The following is a 19775-nucleotide window of genomic DNA, read 5'->3' on the forward strand; positions in this document are numbered from 1 at the left end:
ACACGGATTATAACACGGATTATAACACGGATTATAACATGGATTATAACATATTATAACACGGATTATAACACAGATTATAACATATATTATAACACGGATTATAACATGGATTATAACATATATTATAACACGGATTATAACACAGATTATAACATATATTATAACACGGATTATAACACGGATTATAACACAGATTATAACATGGATTATAACATGGATTATAACACGGATTATAACACGGATTATAACATATTATAACACAGATTATAACATGGATTATAACATATTATAACATATATTATAACACGGATTATAACACAGATTATAACATGGATTATAACACGGATTATAACATATTATAACATATATTATAACACGGATTATAACACAGATTATAACATGGATTATAACATGGATTATAACATATTATAACATATATTATAACACGGATTATAACACAGATTATAACATGGATTATAACATGGATTATAACATATATTATAACACGGATTATAACACAGATTATAACATATATTATAACACGGATTATAACATATATTATAACACGGATTATAACATGGATTATAACATGGATTATAACATGGATTATAACATATATTATAACACGGATTATAACACAGATTATAACATATATTATAACACGGATTATAACACGGATTATAACATGGATTATAACATATATTATAACATGGATTATAACACGGATTATAACATATATTATAACATGGATTATAACACGGATTATAACACGGATTATAACATATTATAACACAGATTATAACATGGATTATAACATATTATAACATATATTATAACACGGATTATAACACAGATTATAACATGGATTATAACACGGATTATAACATATATTATAACACAGATTATAACATATATTATAACACGGATTATAACATATATTATAACATGGATTATAACATGGATTATAACATGGATTATAACATGGATTATAACATGGATTATAATATATTATAACACGGATTATAATATATTATAACACGGATTATAACATGGATTATAACATGGATTATAACATGGATTATAACATGGATTATAATATATTATAACACAGATTATAATATATTATAACACGGATTATAACATGGATTATAATATATTATAACACGGATTATAACACAGATTATAACATGGATTATAACACAGATTATAACACAGATTATAACATGGATTATAACATATTATAACACGGATTATAACATGGATTATAACACGGATTATAACATGGATTATAACACAGATTATAACACAGATTATAACATGGATTATAACATATTATAACACAGATTATAACACAGATTATAACACGGATTATAACATGGATTATAATATATTATAACACGGATTATAACACAGATTATAACATGGATTATAACACAGATTATAACACAGATTATAACATGGATTATAACATGGATTATAACATGGATTATAACACGGATTATAACATATATTATAATATATATTATAACACGGATTATAACATGGATTATAATATATTATAACACGGATTATAACACAGATTATAACATGGATTATAACATATATTATAATATATATTATAACACGGATTATAACATGGATTATAACATGGATTATAACATGGATTATAACACAGATTATAACATGGATTATAACATAGATTATAACACGGATTATAACATGGATTATAATATATTATAACATGGATTATAACATGGATTATAATATATTATAACACGGATTATAATATATTATAACACGGATTATAACATGGATTATAACATGGATTATAATATATTATAACACGGATTATAACACGGATTATAACATGGATTATAATATATTATAACACGGATTATAACATATATTATAACACGGATAACACGGATTATAACACGGATTATAACATGGATTATAACACGGATTATAACATGGATTATAACATGGATTATAACACAGATTATAACACGGATTATAACATGGATTATAACACGGATTATAACATGGATTATAACATGGATTATAACACAGATTATAACACGGATTATAACACGGATTATAACACAGATTATAACACGGATTATAACATGGATTATAACATATATTATAACATGGATTATAACACAGATTATAACACAGATTATAACACAGATTATAACATGGATTATAACACGGATTATAACATGGATTATAACACAGATTATAACACGGATTATAACATGGATTATAACATATATTATAACATGGATTATAACACAGATTATAACACAGATTATAACACAGATTATAACATGGATTATAACATGGATTATAACACGGATTATAACATGGATTATAACACAGATTATAACACGGATTATAACATGGATTATAACATATATTATAACACAGATTATAACACGGATTATAACATATATTATAACATGGATTATAACATATATTATAACACAGATTATAACACGGATTATAACATGGATTATAACATGGATTATAACATATATTATAACACAGATTATAACACGGATTATAACATATATTATAACATGGATTATAACATATATTATAACACAGATTATAACACGGATTATAACATATATTATAACATGGATTATAACACAGATTATAACACGGATTATAACATGGATTATAACATATATTATAACATGGATTATAACACAGATTATAACACGGATTATAACACGGATTATAACACAGATTATAACATGGATTATAACATATATTATAACACAGATTATAACACGGATTATAACATATATTATAACATGGATTATAACATATATTATAACACGGATTATAACATATATTATAACACGGATTATAACATGGATTATAACACGGATTATAATATATTATAACATATATTATAACACGGATTATAACACAGATTATAACATATATTATAACATATATTATAACATGGATTATAACATATATTATAACACGGATTATAACATATATTATAACACGGATTATAACATGGATTATAACACGGATTATAATATATTATAACATATATTATAACACGGATTATAATATATTATAACACAGATTATAACACGGATTATAACACGGATTATAACACGGATTATAACACGGATTATAACATGGATTATAACACAGATTATAACACAGATTATAACACGGATTATAACATGGATTATAACACGGATTATAATATATTATAACACGGATTATAATATATTATAACATATATTATAACACGGATTATAATATATTATAACATATATTATAACACGGATTATAACATATATTATAACATATATTATAACACGGATTATAACACGGATTATAACATGGATTATAACATGGATTATAACATATATTATAACACGGATTATAACATATATTATAACATATATTATAACATATATTATAACATATATTATAACACGGATTATAACACGGATTATAACATGGATTATAACACGGATTATAACATGGCGCACAGATATAACCAGGGTTAGTGGGTTATCCCGGGACCATATACGTAGAATGTATGCACACATGACTGTAAGTCGCTTTATAAAAGCGTTATAAATGGCATTATATTATTATTATTATTATTATTATTATAACACAGATTATAACATGGATTATAACATATATTATAACACAGATTATAACATGGATTATAACACAGATTATAACATATATTATAACACAGATTATAACATGGATTATAACATATATTATAACACAGATTATAACATGGATTATAACACAGATTATAACATATTATAACACAGATTATAACATGGATTATAACACAGATTATAACATATATTATAACACAGATTATAACATGGATTATAACACGGATTATAACACAGATTATAACATGGATTATAACATATATTATAACACAGATTATAACATGGATTATAACATATATTATAACACGGATTATAACACAGATTATAACACGGATTATAACATGGATTATAACACGGATTATAACATATATTATAACACGGATTATAACATATATTATAACACGGATTATAATATATTATAACATATATTATAACACGGATTATAACATATATTATAACATATATTATAACACAGATTATAACATGGATTATAACATATATTATAACATATATTATAACATATATTATAACACAGATTATAACACGGATTATAACATATTATAACATGGATTATAACACGGATTATAATATATTATAACATATATTATAACACGGATTATAATATATTATAACATATATTATAACACGGATTATAACATGTATTATAACATATATTATAACACGGATTATAACATATATTATAACATATATTATAACATATATTATAACACAGATTATAACACGGATTATAACATATTATAACATGGATTATAACATATTATAACATATATTATAACACGGATTATAACACGGATTATAACATATATTATAACATATATTATAACATATATTATAACACAGATTATAACATGGATTATAACATGGATTATAACATGGATTATAACATGGATTATAACATATATTATAACATATATTATAACACAGATTATAACACGGATTATAACATTGATTATAACATGGATTATAACATATATTATAACATATATTATAATACGGATTATAACATTGATTATAACATGGATTATAACATGGATTATAACATATATTATAACACGGATTATAACATATATTATAACACGGATTATAACACAGATTATAACATGGATTATAACATATTATAACATGGATTATAACACAGATTATAACATGGATAATAACACAGATTATAACATATTATAACATGGATTATAACACGGATTATAACATATTATAACATGGATTATAACACAGATTATAACATGGATTATAACACAGATTACAACACAGATTATAACATATTATAACACGGATTATAACATATATTATAACACGGATTATAACATATATTATAACATGGATTATAACACGGATTATAACACAGATTATAACACAGATTATAACATGGATTATAACATGGATTATAACACAGATTATAACACGGATTATAACATGGATTATAACACAGATTATAACACAGATTATAACATGGATTATAACACGGATTATAACATATATTATAACACGGATTATAACATATTATAACATATATTATAACACGGATTATAACATATATTATAACATGGATTATAACATGGATTATAACACGGATTATAACATATATTATAACACGGATTATAACACGGATTATAACATATTATAACATATATTATAACACGGATTATAACATATTATAACATATATTATAACACAGATTATAACATGGATTATAACACGGATTATAACACGGATTATAACATGGATTATAACATATATTATAACATGGATTATAACACAGATTATAACACAGATTATAACATATTATAACACGGATTATAACATATTATAACACAGATTATAACACAGATTATAACATGGATTATAACACAGATTATAACATGGATTATAACATATTATAACACGGATTATAACATATATTATAACATATTATAACACGGATTATAACATATTATAACACATATTATAACACGGATTATAACACGGATTATAACATATTATAACACAGATTATAACACAGATTATAACATATTATAACACAGATTATAACACAGATTATAACACAGATTATAACATATTATAACACAGATTATAACATATTATAACACAGATTATAACACAGATTATAACACAGATTATAACATGGATTATAACACGGATTATAACACGGATTATAACATGGATTATAACATATATTATAACATGGATTATAACATATTATAACACGGTTTATAACATATATTATAACATATTATAACACGGATTATAACATATTATAACACAGATTATAACACGGATTATAACATGGATTATAACATATTATAACACAGATTATAACACGGATTATAACATGGATTATAACACGGATTATAACATATTATAACATGGATTATAACATATTATAACATATTATAACACAGATTATAACACGGATTATAATATATATTATAACACGGATTATAACACGGATTATAACATGGATTATAACACAGATTATAACACGGATTATAATATATATTATAACACGGATTATAACACGGATTATAACACGGATTATAACATGGATTATAACATGGATAATGTGACAAGAGGAGATGTCTCTACTCGGGGATCCACAGACATTTCAGAATGTTGTTGTAACCCTGCGTTTGGCTCACGTGGATTATTAGTTGACTTAGTCGAATAACGTGTTCTAGGTGTGGAATAGTTTCATACATGGAATGACTGGGAGTCCCTTAGAAGAGGTTTGAGAACCCCTGGTCTAGGGGTTAGGGTTAGAGGAGAATAGTTTCATACATGGAATGACTGGGAGTCCCTTAGAAGAGGTTTGAGAACCCCTGGTCTAGGGGTTAGGGTTAGAGGAGAATAGTTTCATACATGGAATGACTGGGAGTCCCTTAGAAGAGGTTTGAGAACCCCTGGTCTAGGGGTTAGGGTTAGAGGAGAATAGTTTCATACATGGAATGACTGGGAGTCCCTTAGAAGAGGTTTGAGAACCCCTGGTCTAGGGGTTAGGGTTAGAGGAGAATAGTTTCATACATGGAATGACTGGGAGTCCCTTAGAAGAGGTTTGAGAACCCCTGGTCTAGGGGTTAGGGTTAGAGGAGAATAGTTTCTGGTGTGTGGTAGAGAGACAGATTCTGCTTCCAATGAAACTAAACTGGTTTGACAGATATGCCCTAATCAGATAGGAGCTGACAGGACAGACCCTGTGCCAAGAGGACATGGGGAGAGAGAACAAGGAAGGGAGGGGGAGAGAAAGTTACATCCCACGCGACATAAGGTATATTTTGGATTTGGGGTTTGTTGTTCATGGGTCATATAAGACGGCCCAAGGTTTACCCTAACTTCTCTCTCTCTCTTTCTCTTTCTCTTTCTTTTTCTCCTAAACCAAAAAACGCTGCAGGTTTTCTCGTGGGAAAATGTCGGAATGGTATGCTGCTCCACGAGGCCCGGAACCAGACTGGAATCCCGTTCTTCTGGATCCCGTCTCTCTCTGCCCTCCCGGCCACGGTGTTCCGATCAGAATCGTGTCCCGACTCGCAGAGCAGAGGTGTTGAGAAACTCTTTCTCCCACGGGAAGTATTTTTCTTCTAAACTACGCCTCCCTCTGTCTCTCTTTCTTCCTCTCTCTTCTCTCCCTATCTCCTCCCTCTGTCTCTCTTTCTCCCTATCTCCTCCATCTGTCTCTCTTTCTTCCTCTCTCTTTCTCCCTATCTCCTCCCTCTGTCTCTCTTTCTTCCTCTCTTCTCTCCCTATCTCCTCCCTCTGTCTCTCTTTCTCCCTATCTCCTCCCTCTGTCTCTCTTTCTTCCTCTCTCTTCTCTCCCCATCTCCTCCCTCTGTCTCTCTTTCTCCCTATCTCCTCCCTCTGTCTCTTTCTTCCTCTCTCTTCTCTTCCTATCTCCTCCCTCTGTCTCTCTTTCTCCCTATCTCCTCCCACTGTCTCTCTTTCTTCCTCTCTCTTCTCTCCCTATCTCCTCCCTCTGTCTCTCTTTCTCCCTATCTCCTCCCTCTGTCTCTTTCTTCCTCTCCCTTCTCTCCCTATCTCCTCCCTCTGTCTCTCTTTCTTCCTCTCTCTTCTCTCCCTATCTCCTCCCTCTGTCTCTCTTTCTTCCTATCTCCTCCCTCTGTCTCTCTTCTCTCCCTATCTCCTCCCTCTGTCTCTCTTCTCTCCCTATCTCCTCCCTCTCATCCTCTCTGTCAGAGAACACCATGTGGCAGAGGGGAACAGCTGCAACACCTTTATCAGAAAGGAGAACAGGAAAGACCCTAAACAGGAACTCTGTCCTTGAGGAAATAACTGAAGACGATAAGAAATGTAATTGTGTAATATTCCAGTTCGTCTGGCCTGAACACCAGGTTGTTTTGAAGATGAGGAGGGGTATAATCTGCTATAAAAAAACATGTTCTGCATTTTGTTTTGACACACAAAAAAAAAATATCTTGAATTAGTTGTTTAGGCTCTGATCTTATCCCATCTTGATTACTGTCACCAAGGGTCTCTTGGTCACGACTCCCACTGAAGGTGGCTCCCCTTCCTGTTCGGGTGGCGCTCGGCGGTCGTCGTCACCGGCCTACTAGCTGCCACTGAAGGTGGCTCCCCTTCCTGTTCGGGTGGCGCTCGGCGGTCGTCGTCACCGGCCTACTAGCTGCCACTGAAGGTGGCTCCCCCTCCTGTTCGGGTGGCGCTCGGCGGTCGTCATCACCGGCCTACTAGCTGCCACTGAAGGTGGCTCCCCTTCCTGTTCGGGTGGCGCTCGGCGGTCGTCCACCGGCCTACTAGCTGCCACTGAAGGTGGCTCCCCTTCCTGTTCGGGTGGCGCTCGGCGGTCGTCGTCACCGGCCTACTAGCTGCCACTGAAGGTGGCTCCCCTTCCTGTTCGGGTGGCGCTCGGCGGTCGTCGTCACCGGCCTACTAGCTGCCACTGAAGGTGGCTCCCCTTCCTGTTCGGGTGGCGCTCGGCGGTCGTCGTCACCGGCCTACTAGCTGCCACGGCGCTCGGCGGTCGTCGTCACCGGCCTACTAGCTGCCACTGGAGGTGGCTCCCCTTCCTGTTCGGGTGGCGCTCGGCGGTCGTCGTCTCCGGCCTACTAGCTGCCACTGAAGGTGGCTCCCCTTCCTGTTCGGGTGGCGATCGGCGGTCGTCGTCACCGGCCTACTAGCTGCCACTGAAGGTGGCTCACCTTCCTGTTCGGGTGGCGCTCGGCGGTCGTCGTCACCGCCTACTAGCTGCCACTGAAGGTGGCTCCCTTCCTGTTCGGGTGGCGCTCGGCGGTCGACCGGCCTACTAGCTGCCACTGAAGGTGGCTCCCCTTCCTGTTCGGGTGACGCTCGGCGGTCATCGTCACCGGCCTACTAGCTGCCACTGAAGGTGGCTCCCCTTCCTGTTCGGGTGGCGCTCGGCGGTCATCGTCACCGGCCTACTAGCTGCCACTGAAGGTGGCTCCCCTTCCTGTTCGGGTGGCGCTCGGCGGTCGTCACCGGCCTACTAGCTGCCACTGAAGGTGGCTCCCCTTCCTGTTCGGGTGGCGCTCGGCGGTCGTCGTCACCGGCCTACTAGCTGCCACTGATCCCTTTTCCCCCTTTCTGTTGATTGGTTTCACCTGTTTTGTGTTTAGGCTGATTAGTCGGGCTATAATTACCAGGAGGCCTGCCTGCTCTTTTCTGCGGGATTGTTTTGTGTGACTTGTGAGGTTAACGTGTTTCCCATCTCGTGGGGGTTTAGACGGGACCGTGTTTTCGTGGGGTTTAGACGGGACCGTGTTTTCGTGGGGTTTAGACGGGACCGTGTTTTCGTGGAGTTTAGACGGGACCGTGTTTTCGTGGGGTTTAGACGGGACCGTGTTTTCGTGGGGTTTAGACGGGACCGTGTTTTCGTGGGGTTTAGACGGGACCGTGTTCTCGTGGGGTTTAGACGGGACCGTGTTTTCGTGGGGTTTAGACGGGACCGTGTTTTCGTGGAGTTTAGACGGGACCGTGTTTTCGTTTTAGACGGGACCGTGTTTTCGTGGAGTTTAGACGGGACCGTGTTTTCGTGGGGTTTAGACGGGACCGTGTTTTCGTGGGGTTTAGACGGGACCGTGTTCTCGTGGGGTTTAGACGGGACCGTGTTTTCGTGGGGTTTAGACGGGACCGTGTTCTCGTGGGGTTTAGACGGGACCGTGTTTTCGGGGGTTTAGACGGGACCGTGTTTTCGTGGGGTTTAGACGGGACCGTGTTTTCGTGGGGTTTAGACGGGACCGTGTTTTCGTGGGGTTTAGACGGGACCGTGTTTTCGTGGGGTTTAGACGGGACCGTGTTTTCGTGGGGTTTAGACGGGACCGTGTTTTCGTGGAGTTTAGACGGGACCGTGTTTTCGTGGGGTTTAGACGGGACCGTGTTTTTGTGGGGTTTAGACGGGACCGTGTTTTCGTGGGGTTGGCTTATGTTCGCCGTTAGTGCATTAAATAGCACTCCCCTGAACTCTCTGCTTCCTGCGCCTGACTTCTCACCCACTACACCCAGATCGTTACACTCTTCACAGTCCTCATGTCCAAAACTAATTCACGGCAGAGTACCATACAGAGCAAGGATCTCACATCCATCTTCATCTTCATCATACTCAATTCCAGGTGACTACCTTATGAAGCTGGTTGAGAGAATGCCAAGACTGTGCAAAGCTGTCATCAAGGCAAAGGGTGGCTACTTGGAAGAATCTCAAAGCTAAAATATATTTTTTGATTTGTTTAACACTTTTTGTTGGTTACTACATGATTCCATATGTGTTATTTCATAGTGTTGATGTCTTCACTATTATTCTACAATGTAGAAAATAGTACAAAATAAGGAAAAACCCTGGAATGAGTAGATGTGTCCAAACTGTTGACTGGTACTGAACGTGTAATCAATTTGGGCAACATGATATCATCACGGCATTTATCTTTTTAATGAATTTGTTGAATGAATGTTGAAGAAACATGAGCAATGGCAGAGTTTATTAAAGAGAGGGACAAACTAGCAGGATATATGCCACAATTACGCACCTGTCAATCATTATTTACATCTCTTTGCTGGACAATTATATATACATTAATTAATTAACTGAATCACAAGGTGGAATGTACAAGAAATGTAGCTATGCCAACTGAACATGTAGTTGATTACCTCTGAATGAATGACTGCACTTGCTTTGGCTCTACCGGTGCCCAGAGAGGACAGAATTCACATGGATGTTTAGAAGTCATCATACACACCCTGCTCTTAGTGATCCGCTCTGTCCCCGCGGTGGGGCAAGATGTGTGGTTGCTTGCAGGACAACAGAACTACTCCAGTGGTTATAGGACTGCACCTGTTTGAATTTATTTCCTTGGAGAGTATGGAGAGTTGAACAAATTCTTTCTTTAATAACTTTAATAATTCTTTAGCATATTATAATGATGCTTAATGCCTAAATACTCAAATACATTTTATTTGGAATTAACACAGTGATGGAGAGTGCTTTTGTTATGGACTCTGAGAGCCTATTCTTTTCCTCGAGCAAAACCAAAGAACTCAAACACAATATATTGCTGATCGATGTCAACTTTAGAAGTGTTAAATGACTTTACAAGTGTCTCCTCTGTCTCAGAAGGTTTACATTTTACATTTACATTTAAGTAATTTAGCAGACGCTCTTATCCAGAGCGACTTACAAATTGGTGCATTCACCTTATGACATCCAGTGGAACAGCCACTTTACAATAGTGCATCTAAATCTTTTAAGGGGGGTGAGAAGGATTACTTTATCCTATCCTAGGTATTCCTTAAAGAGGTGGGGTTTCAGGTGTCTCCGGAAGGTGGTGATTGACTCCGCTGTCCTGGCGTCGTGAGGGAGTTTGTTCCACCATTGGGGAGCCAGAGCAGCGAACAGTTTTGACTGGGCTGAGCGGGAACTGTACTTCCTCAGTGGTAGGGAGGCGAGCAGGCCAGAGGTGGATGAATGCAGTACAAGGTAATGTAGAGAGGTTTTACAAGTGTCTCCTCTGTCTCAGAAGGTAATGTAGAGAGGTTTAATGACTTTACAAGTGTCTCCTCTGTCTCAGAATGCAGAACCAGCACAGAAGTCCTTCTTCTGGAGGAAGAATCATTATATTTACTTCACAAACACTACTTATACTAGTTGATTTAATAATGTGTAAATTCACTCAGCCAAGCAGTATATTTCAAACACAGATTCAACCTCAAAGACCCAGGGAGGTCTCACAATGCCTCGCAAAGAAGGGCACCTGTAGGAAGATGGATCATTTTTCAAAAATAAAACATATTGAATATCCCTATGAGCACGGTGAAATTATTAATTACATTTTAGATGGTGTAACAATACACCCAGTCACAACACAGATACAGGAAGGAAACTGCTCAGGGATTTTCACCACGAGGCCAATGGGGACTGACTTTAAAATAGTCACAGAGTTTAATGGCTGTGATAGGAGAACACTGAGGATGGATCAACAACATTGTAGTTACTCCACAATACTAACCTAAATGACAGAGTTTAATGGCTGTGATAGGAGAACACTGAGGATGGATCAACAACACTAACCTAAAGGACAGAGTTTAATGGCTGTGATAGGAGAACACTGAGGATGGATCAACAACACTAACCTAAAGGACAGAGTTTAATGGCTGTGATAGGAGAACACTGAGGATGGATCAACAACATTGTAGTTACTCCACAACACTAACCTAAATGACAGAGTTTAATGGCTGTGATAGGAGAACACTGAGGATGGATCAACAACACTAACCTAAAGGACAGAGTTTAATGGCTGTGATAGGAGAACACTGAGGATGGATCAACAACATTGTAGTTACTCCACAATACTAACCTAAATGACAGAGTTTAATGGCTGTGATAGGAGATAACTGAGGATGGATCAACAACACTAACCTAAATGACAGAGTGAGAAGAACACAAGCACACACACAGATATACATACAAATCCATAGTTGTGAATGATGGTATTTAGCAGTCAAGGTGAATTAAATGGTTACGAAAACCTTCAGGTGAAGTTGTATTTAATTATGTATGCCGTTTCCTAAGGGAGACTGGTCTGACTGGTAGGGTTTAAAAACTGGTTAGAGCTTCCCCGGTAGAGCTTCCCTGGTCCACACGCAAGTCCAGTTGGTAATTCACCACTAATGTGGGTTGTCAACAGCCAAGAAGAAGAAAAATAATGTTTTGTAACAACACACAGTGTGAGACGAAAAGAAAAGACAAAATCACACCTCTAAATGATCTGACTGCTTTGTGCAAATCAAATCAAATCAAATGTATTTATATAGCCCTTCGTACATCAGCTGATATCTCAAAGTGCTGTACAGAAACCCAGCCTAAAACCCCAAACAGCAAGCAATGCAGGTGTAAAAGCACGTGCACCTGTGAGTAAGGTGGGCTGACGATGTGAAGTTATACCAAAAATGAAGTACTAAGCTTCGGTGATGGTTTCATTTTGCCGGTGTTATGTTGTGTAGCATGTAGCTAACATGCTAAAGGTGGGTCAGTTAGCTAGCTATCTGTCGTCAGTTAACACGGTTGTCGACTGTGTGTGGTTTGTTGTGCGAAATTACATTTACATTTAAGTCATTTAGCAGACGCTCTTATCCAGAGCGACTTACAAATTGGTGCATTCACCTTATGACATCCAGTAGAACAGTCACTTTACAATAGTGCATCTAAATCTTAAAGGGGGGTGAGAAGGATTACTTATCCTATCCTAGGTATTCCTTAAAGAGGTGGGGTTTCAGGTGTCTCCGGAAGGTGGTGATTGACTCCGCTGTCCTGGCGTCGTGAGGGAGTTTGTTCCACCATTGGGGGCCAGAGCAGTGAACAGTTTTGACTGGGCTGAGCGGGAACTGTACTTCCTCAGTGGTAGGGAGGCGAGCAGGCCAGAGGTGGATGAACGCAGTGCCCTTGTTTGGGTGTAGGGCCTGATCAGAGCCTGGAGGTACTGAGGTGCCGAAATAATGTTTGTGTTTGATATTTGTACCTGTTGTATCTGAGCTGGTGATAGTTTTTAGGTGTAACTTAGTGGGTATATATAATACTGTAACTTAGATACTGTAACTTAGATACTGTAAGATAGGCCACCACTCTTGTCGTATTATGAAGGTTGACGGCAATAGCCACTGAAGCTATAGTTAGTAGCTAAATAGCTACATTAGCAACCTAGCTAGCCAACTAGCCTTATGAAGGTTGACGGCGTTAGCCACTGAGGCTATAGTTAGTAGCTAAATAGCTACATGAGCAACCTAGCTAGCCAACTAGCCTTATGAAGGTTGACGGCGTTAGCCACTGAGGCTATAGTTAGTAGCTAAATAGCTACATTAGCAACCTAGCTAGCCAACTAGCCTTATGAAGGTTGACGGCGTTAGCCACTGAGGCTATAGTTAGTAGCTAAATAGCTACATTAGCAACCTAGCTAGCCAACTAGCCTTATGAAGGTTGACGACGTTAGCCACTGAGGCTATTGATAGTAGCTAAATAGCTACATTAGCAACCTAGCTAGCCAACTAGCCTTATGAAGGTTGACAGCGTTAGCCACTGAGGCTATAGTTAGTAGCTAAATAGCTACATTAGCAACCTAGCTAGCCAACTAGCCTTATGAAGGTTGACGGCGTTAGCCATTGAGGCTATTGATAGTAGCTAAATAGCTACATTAGCAACCTAGCTAGCCAACTAGCCTTATGAAGGTTGACGGCGTTAGCCACTGAGGCTATAGTTAGTAGCTAAATAGCTACATTAGCAACCTAGCTAGCCAACTAACCTTATGAAGGTTGACGGCGTTAGCCACTGAGGCTATAGTTAGTAGCTAAATAGCTACATTAGCAACCTAGCTAGCCAACTAACCTTATGAAGGTTGATGGCGTTAGCCACTGAGGCTATAGTTAGTAGCTAAATAGCTACATTAGCAACCTAGCTAGCCAACTAACCTTATGAAGGTTGACGGGGTTAGCCACTGAGGCTATAGTTAGTAGCTAAATAGCTACATTAGCAACCTAGCTAGCCAACTAACCTTATGAAGGTTGACGGCGTTAGCCACTGAGGCTATAGTTAGTAGCTAAATAGCTACATTAGCAACCTAGCTAGCCAACTAACCTTATGAAGGTTGACGGGGTTAGCCACTGAGGCTATAGTTAGTAGCTAAATAGCTACATTAGCAACCTAGCTAGCCAACTAACCTTATGAAGGTTGACGGCGTTAGCCACTGAGGCTATAGTTAGTAGCTAAATAGCTACATTAGCAACCTAGCTAGCCAACTAGCCTTATGAAGGTTGTCAGACACACTACCTGATCTGACACACTCCCTGATCTGACACACTCCCTGATCTGACACACTCCCTGATCTGACACACTCCCTGATCTGACACACTCCCTGATCTGACACACTCCCTGACCTGACACACTACCTGACCCGATACACTCCCTGATCTTACACACTCCCTGACCGGACACACCCCCTGACCCGACACACTCCCTGACCCGACACACTCCCTGACCCGACACACTCCCTGACCCGACACACTCCCTGACCCGACACACTCCCTGACCCGACACACTCCCTGACCCGACACACTCCCTGACCGGACACACTCCCTGACCTGACACACTCCCTGATCTGACACACTACCTGATCTGACACACTCCCTGACCGGACACACCCCCTGACCCGACACACTCCCTGACCCGACACACTCCCTGACCCGACACACTCCCTGACCTGACACACTACCTGACCCGACACACTCCCTGATCTTACACACTCCCTGACCGGACACACCCCCTGACCCGACACACTCCCTGACCCGACACACTCCCTGACCCGACACACTCCCTGACCGGACACACTCCCTGACCTGACACACTCCCTGATCTGACACACTACCTGATCTGACACACTCCCTGACCGGACACACCCCCTGACCCGACACACTCCCTGACCCGACACACTCCCTGACCCGACACACTCCCTGACCGGACACACTCCCTGACCCGACACACTCCCTGACATGACACACTCCCTGACCCGACACACTACCTGATCTGACACACTCCCTGATCTGACACACTCCCTGACCCGACACACTCCCTGACATGACACACTCCCTGACCCGACACACTACCTGATCTGACACACTACCTGATCTGACACACTCCCTGATCTGACACACTCCCTGATCTGACACACTCCCTGACATGACACACTCCCTGACCCGACACACTCCCTGACCGGACACACCCCTGACCCGACACACTCCCTGATCTGACACACTCCCTGACCGGACACACCCCTGACCCGACACACTCCCACACCCCCAATATTTACACACAGAGGGCCCTGATGACCCCTGTATTTACAGAGGGCCCTGATGACCCCCTGTATTTACCCAGAGGGCCCTGATGACCCCCTGTATTTACACACAGAGGGCCCTGATGACCCCCTGTATTTACACACAGAGGGCCCTGATGACCCCCTGTATTTACACAGAGGGCCCCGATGACCCCCTGTATTTACACAGAGGGCCCCGATGACCCCTGTATTTACACAGAGGGCCCTGATGACCCCTGTATTTACACAGAGGCCCTGATGACACCTGTATTTACAGAGGGCCCTGATGACCCCCTGTATTTACCCAGAGGGCCCTGATGACCCCCTGTATTTACACACAGAGGGCCCTGATTACCCCTGTATTGACACTGAGGGTCATGATTACACCATGTATTTACACATAGGGCCCTGATGACCACCTGTATTTACCCAGAGGGCCCTGATGACCCCCTGTATTTACACACAGAGGGCCCAGAAGACCCCTGTATTTACACAGAGGGCCTGGATGACCCTGTATTTACACAGAGGGCCCTGATGACCCCCTGTATTTACACAGAGGGCCTGGATGACCCCTGTATTTACACAGAGGGCCCTGATGACCCTTGTATTTACACAGAGGCCCTGATGACCCCAGTATTTACACAGAGGCCCTGATGACCCCCAATATTTACACACAGAGAGCCCTGATGACCCCTGTATTTACAGAGGGCCCTGATGACCCCCTGTATTTACCCAGAGGGCCCTGATGACCCCCTGTATTTACACACAGAGGGCCCTGATGACCCCCTGTATTTACACACAGAGGGCCCTGATGACCCCTGTATTTACAGAGGGCCCTGATGACCCCTGTATTTACCCAGAGGGCCCTGATGACCCCCTGTATTTACCCAGAGGGCCCTGATGACCCTCTGTATTTACACTGAGGGCCCTGATGACCCCCTGTATTTACACAGAGGGCCCTGATTACCCCTGTATTTACACTGAGGGCCCTGATGACCCCCTGTATTTACACAGAGGGCCCTGATGACCCCCTGTATTTACACAGAGGGCCCTGATGACCCCCTGTATTTACACTGAGGGCCCTGATGACCCCCTGTATTTACACTGAGGGCCCTGATGACCCACTGTATTTACACTGAGGGCCCTGATGACCCACTGTATTTACACTGAGGGCCCTGATGACCCACTGTATTTACACTGAGGGCCCTGATGACCCCTGTATTTACACTGAGGGCCCTGATGACCCCTGTATTTACACTGAGGGCCCTGATGACCCCCTGTATTTACACTGAGGGCCCTGATGACCCCTGTATTTACACTGAGGGCCCTGATGACCCCCTGTATTTACACTGAGGGCCCTGATGACCCCCTGTATTTACACTGAGGGCCCTGATGACCCCTGTATTTACACTGAGGGCCCTGATGACCCCTGTATTTACACTGAGGGCCCTGATGACCCCTGTATTTACACTGAGGGCCCTGATGACCCCTGTATTTACACTGAGGGCCCTGATGACCCTCTGTATTTACACTGAGGGCCCTGATGACCCCTGTATTTACACTGAGGGCCCTGATGACCCCTGTATTTACACAGAGGGCCCTGATGACCCCCTGTATTTACACAGAGGGCCCTGATGACCCCCTGTATTTACACTGAGGGCCCTGATGACCCCCTGTATTTACACTGAGGGCCCTGATGACCCCTGTATTTACACTGAGGGCCCTGATGACCCCCTGTATTTACACTGAGGGCCCTGATGACCCCCTGTATTTACACTGAGGGCCCTGATGACCCCCTGTATTTACACTGAGGGCCCTGATGACCCCCTGTATTTACACTGAGGGCCCTGATGACCCCCTGTATTTACACTGAGGGCCCTGATGACCCCCTGTATTTACACTGAGGGCCCTGATGACCCCCTGTATTTACACTGAGGGCCCTGATGACCCCTGTATTTACACTGAGGGCCCTGATGACCCCCTGTATTTACACTGAGGGCCCTGATGACCCCCTGTATTTACACTGAGGGCCCTGATGACCCCCTGTATTTACCCAGAGGGCCCTGATGACCCCCTGTATTTACACTGAGGGCCCTGATGACCCCCTGTATTTACACTGAGGGCCCTGATGACCCCTGTATTTACACTGAGGGCCCTGATGACCCCTGTATTTACACTGAGGGCCCTGATGACCCCTGTATTTAACACAGAGGGCCCTGATGACCCCCTGTATTTACACAGAGGGCCCTGATGACCCCTGTATTTACACTGAGGGCCCTGATGACCCCCTGTATTTACACAGAGGGCCCCGATGACCCCTGTATTTACACAGAGGGCCCTGATGACCCCTGTATTTACACTGAGGGCCCTGATGACCCCTGTATTTACCCAGAGGGCCCTGATGACCCCTGTATTTACCCAGAGGGCCCTGATGACCCCGGTATTTACACTGAGGGCCCTGATGACCCCTGTATTTACACTGAGGGCCCTGATGACCCCCTGTATTTACACTGAGGGCCCTGATGACCCCTGTATTTACACTGAGGGCCCTGATGACCCCTGTATTTACACAGAGGGCCCTGATGACCCCCTGTATTTACACTGAGGGCCCTGATGACCCTGTATTTACACAGAGGGCCCTGACCCCCTGTATTTACACTGAGGGCCCTGATGACCCCCTGTATTTACACTGAGGGCCCTGATGACCCCTGTATTTACACTGAGGGCCCTGATGACCCCCTGTATTTACACTGAGGGCCCTGATGACCCCTGTATTTACACTGAGGGCCCTGATGACCCCCTGTATTTACCCAGAGGGCCCTGATGACCCCTGTATTTACACTGAGGGCCCTGATGACCCCCTGTATTTACACTGAGGGCCCTGATTACCCCTGTATTTACACTGAGGGCCCTGATGACCCCCTGTATTTACACTGAGGGCCCTGATGACCCCTGTATTTACACTGAGGGCCCTGATGACCCCTGTATTTACACTGAGGGCCCTGATGACCCCCTGTATTTACACAGAGGGCCCTGATGACCCCCTGTATTTACACAGAGGGCCCTGATGACCCCCTGTATTTACACAGAGGGCCCTGATGACCCCTGTATTTACACAGAGGGCCCTGATGACCCCCTGTATTTACACCGAGGGCCCCGATGACCCCTGTATTTACACTGAGGGCCCTGATGACCCCTGTATTTACCCAGAGGGCCCTGATGACCCCTGTATTTACCCAGAGGGCCCTGATGACCCCCTGTATTTACACTGAGGGCCCTGATGACCCCCTGTATTTACACTGAGGGCCCTGATGACCCCCTGTATTTACACTGAGGGCCCTGATGACCCCCTGTATTTACACTGAGGGTCCTGATGACCCCCTGTATTTACCCAGAGGGCCCTGATGACCCCCTGTATTTACCCAGAGGGCCCTGATGACCCCTGTATTTACACTGAGGGCCCTGATGACCCCTGTATTTACACTGAGGGCCCTGATTACCCCCTGTATTTACACAGAGGGCCCTGATTACCCCTGTATTTACACAGAGGGCCCTGATTACCCCCTGTATTTACACTGAGGGCCCTGATTACCCCTGTATTTACACTGAGGGCCCTGATGACCCCTGTATTTACACTGAGGGCCCTGATTACCCCTGTATTTACACTGAGGGCCCTGATTACCCCCTGTATTTACACTGAGGGCCCTGATGACCCCTGTATTTACCCAGAGGG

The 19775-nt window shown here is 41.3% G+C and overlaps 1 long non-coding RNA gene across 1 annotated transcript; it reads right to left on the reverse strand.

Moving 5' to 3' along the window:
* Positions 1-12103: 12103 nt before the first annotated feature.
* On the reverse strand, positions 12104-12679 carry LOC127931599 (uncharacterized). Its single transcript, XR_008141892.1, has 2 exons — positions 12461-12679; positions 12104-12193 (listed from the first exon to the last, which is right to left on the reverse strand). It is a non-coding gene; the product is annotated as an uncharacterized LOC127931599 (long non-coding RNA).
* Positions 12680-19775: the final 7096 nt, after the last annotated feature.

Source organism: Oncorhynchus keta, chromosome 8 (genome assembly GCF_023373465.1).
Source record: "Oncorhynchus keta strain PuntledgeMale-10-30-2019 chromosome 8, Oket_V2, whole genome shotgun sequence".
In the NCBI taxonomy this organism is placed as follows: Eukaryota; Metazoa; Chordata; class Actinopteri; order Salmoniformes; family Salmonidae; genus Oncorhynchus; species Oncorhynchus keta.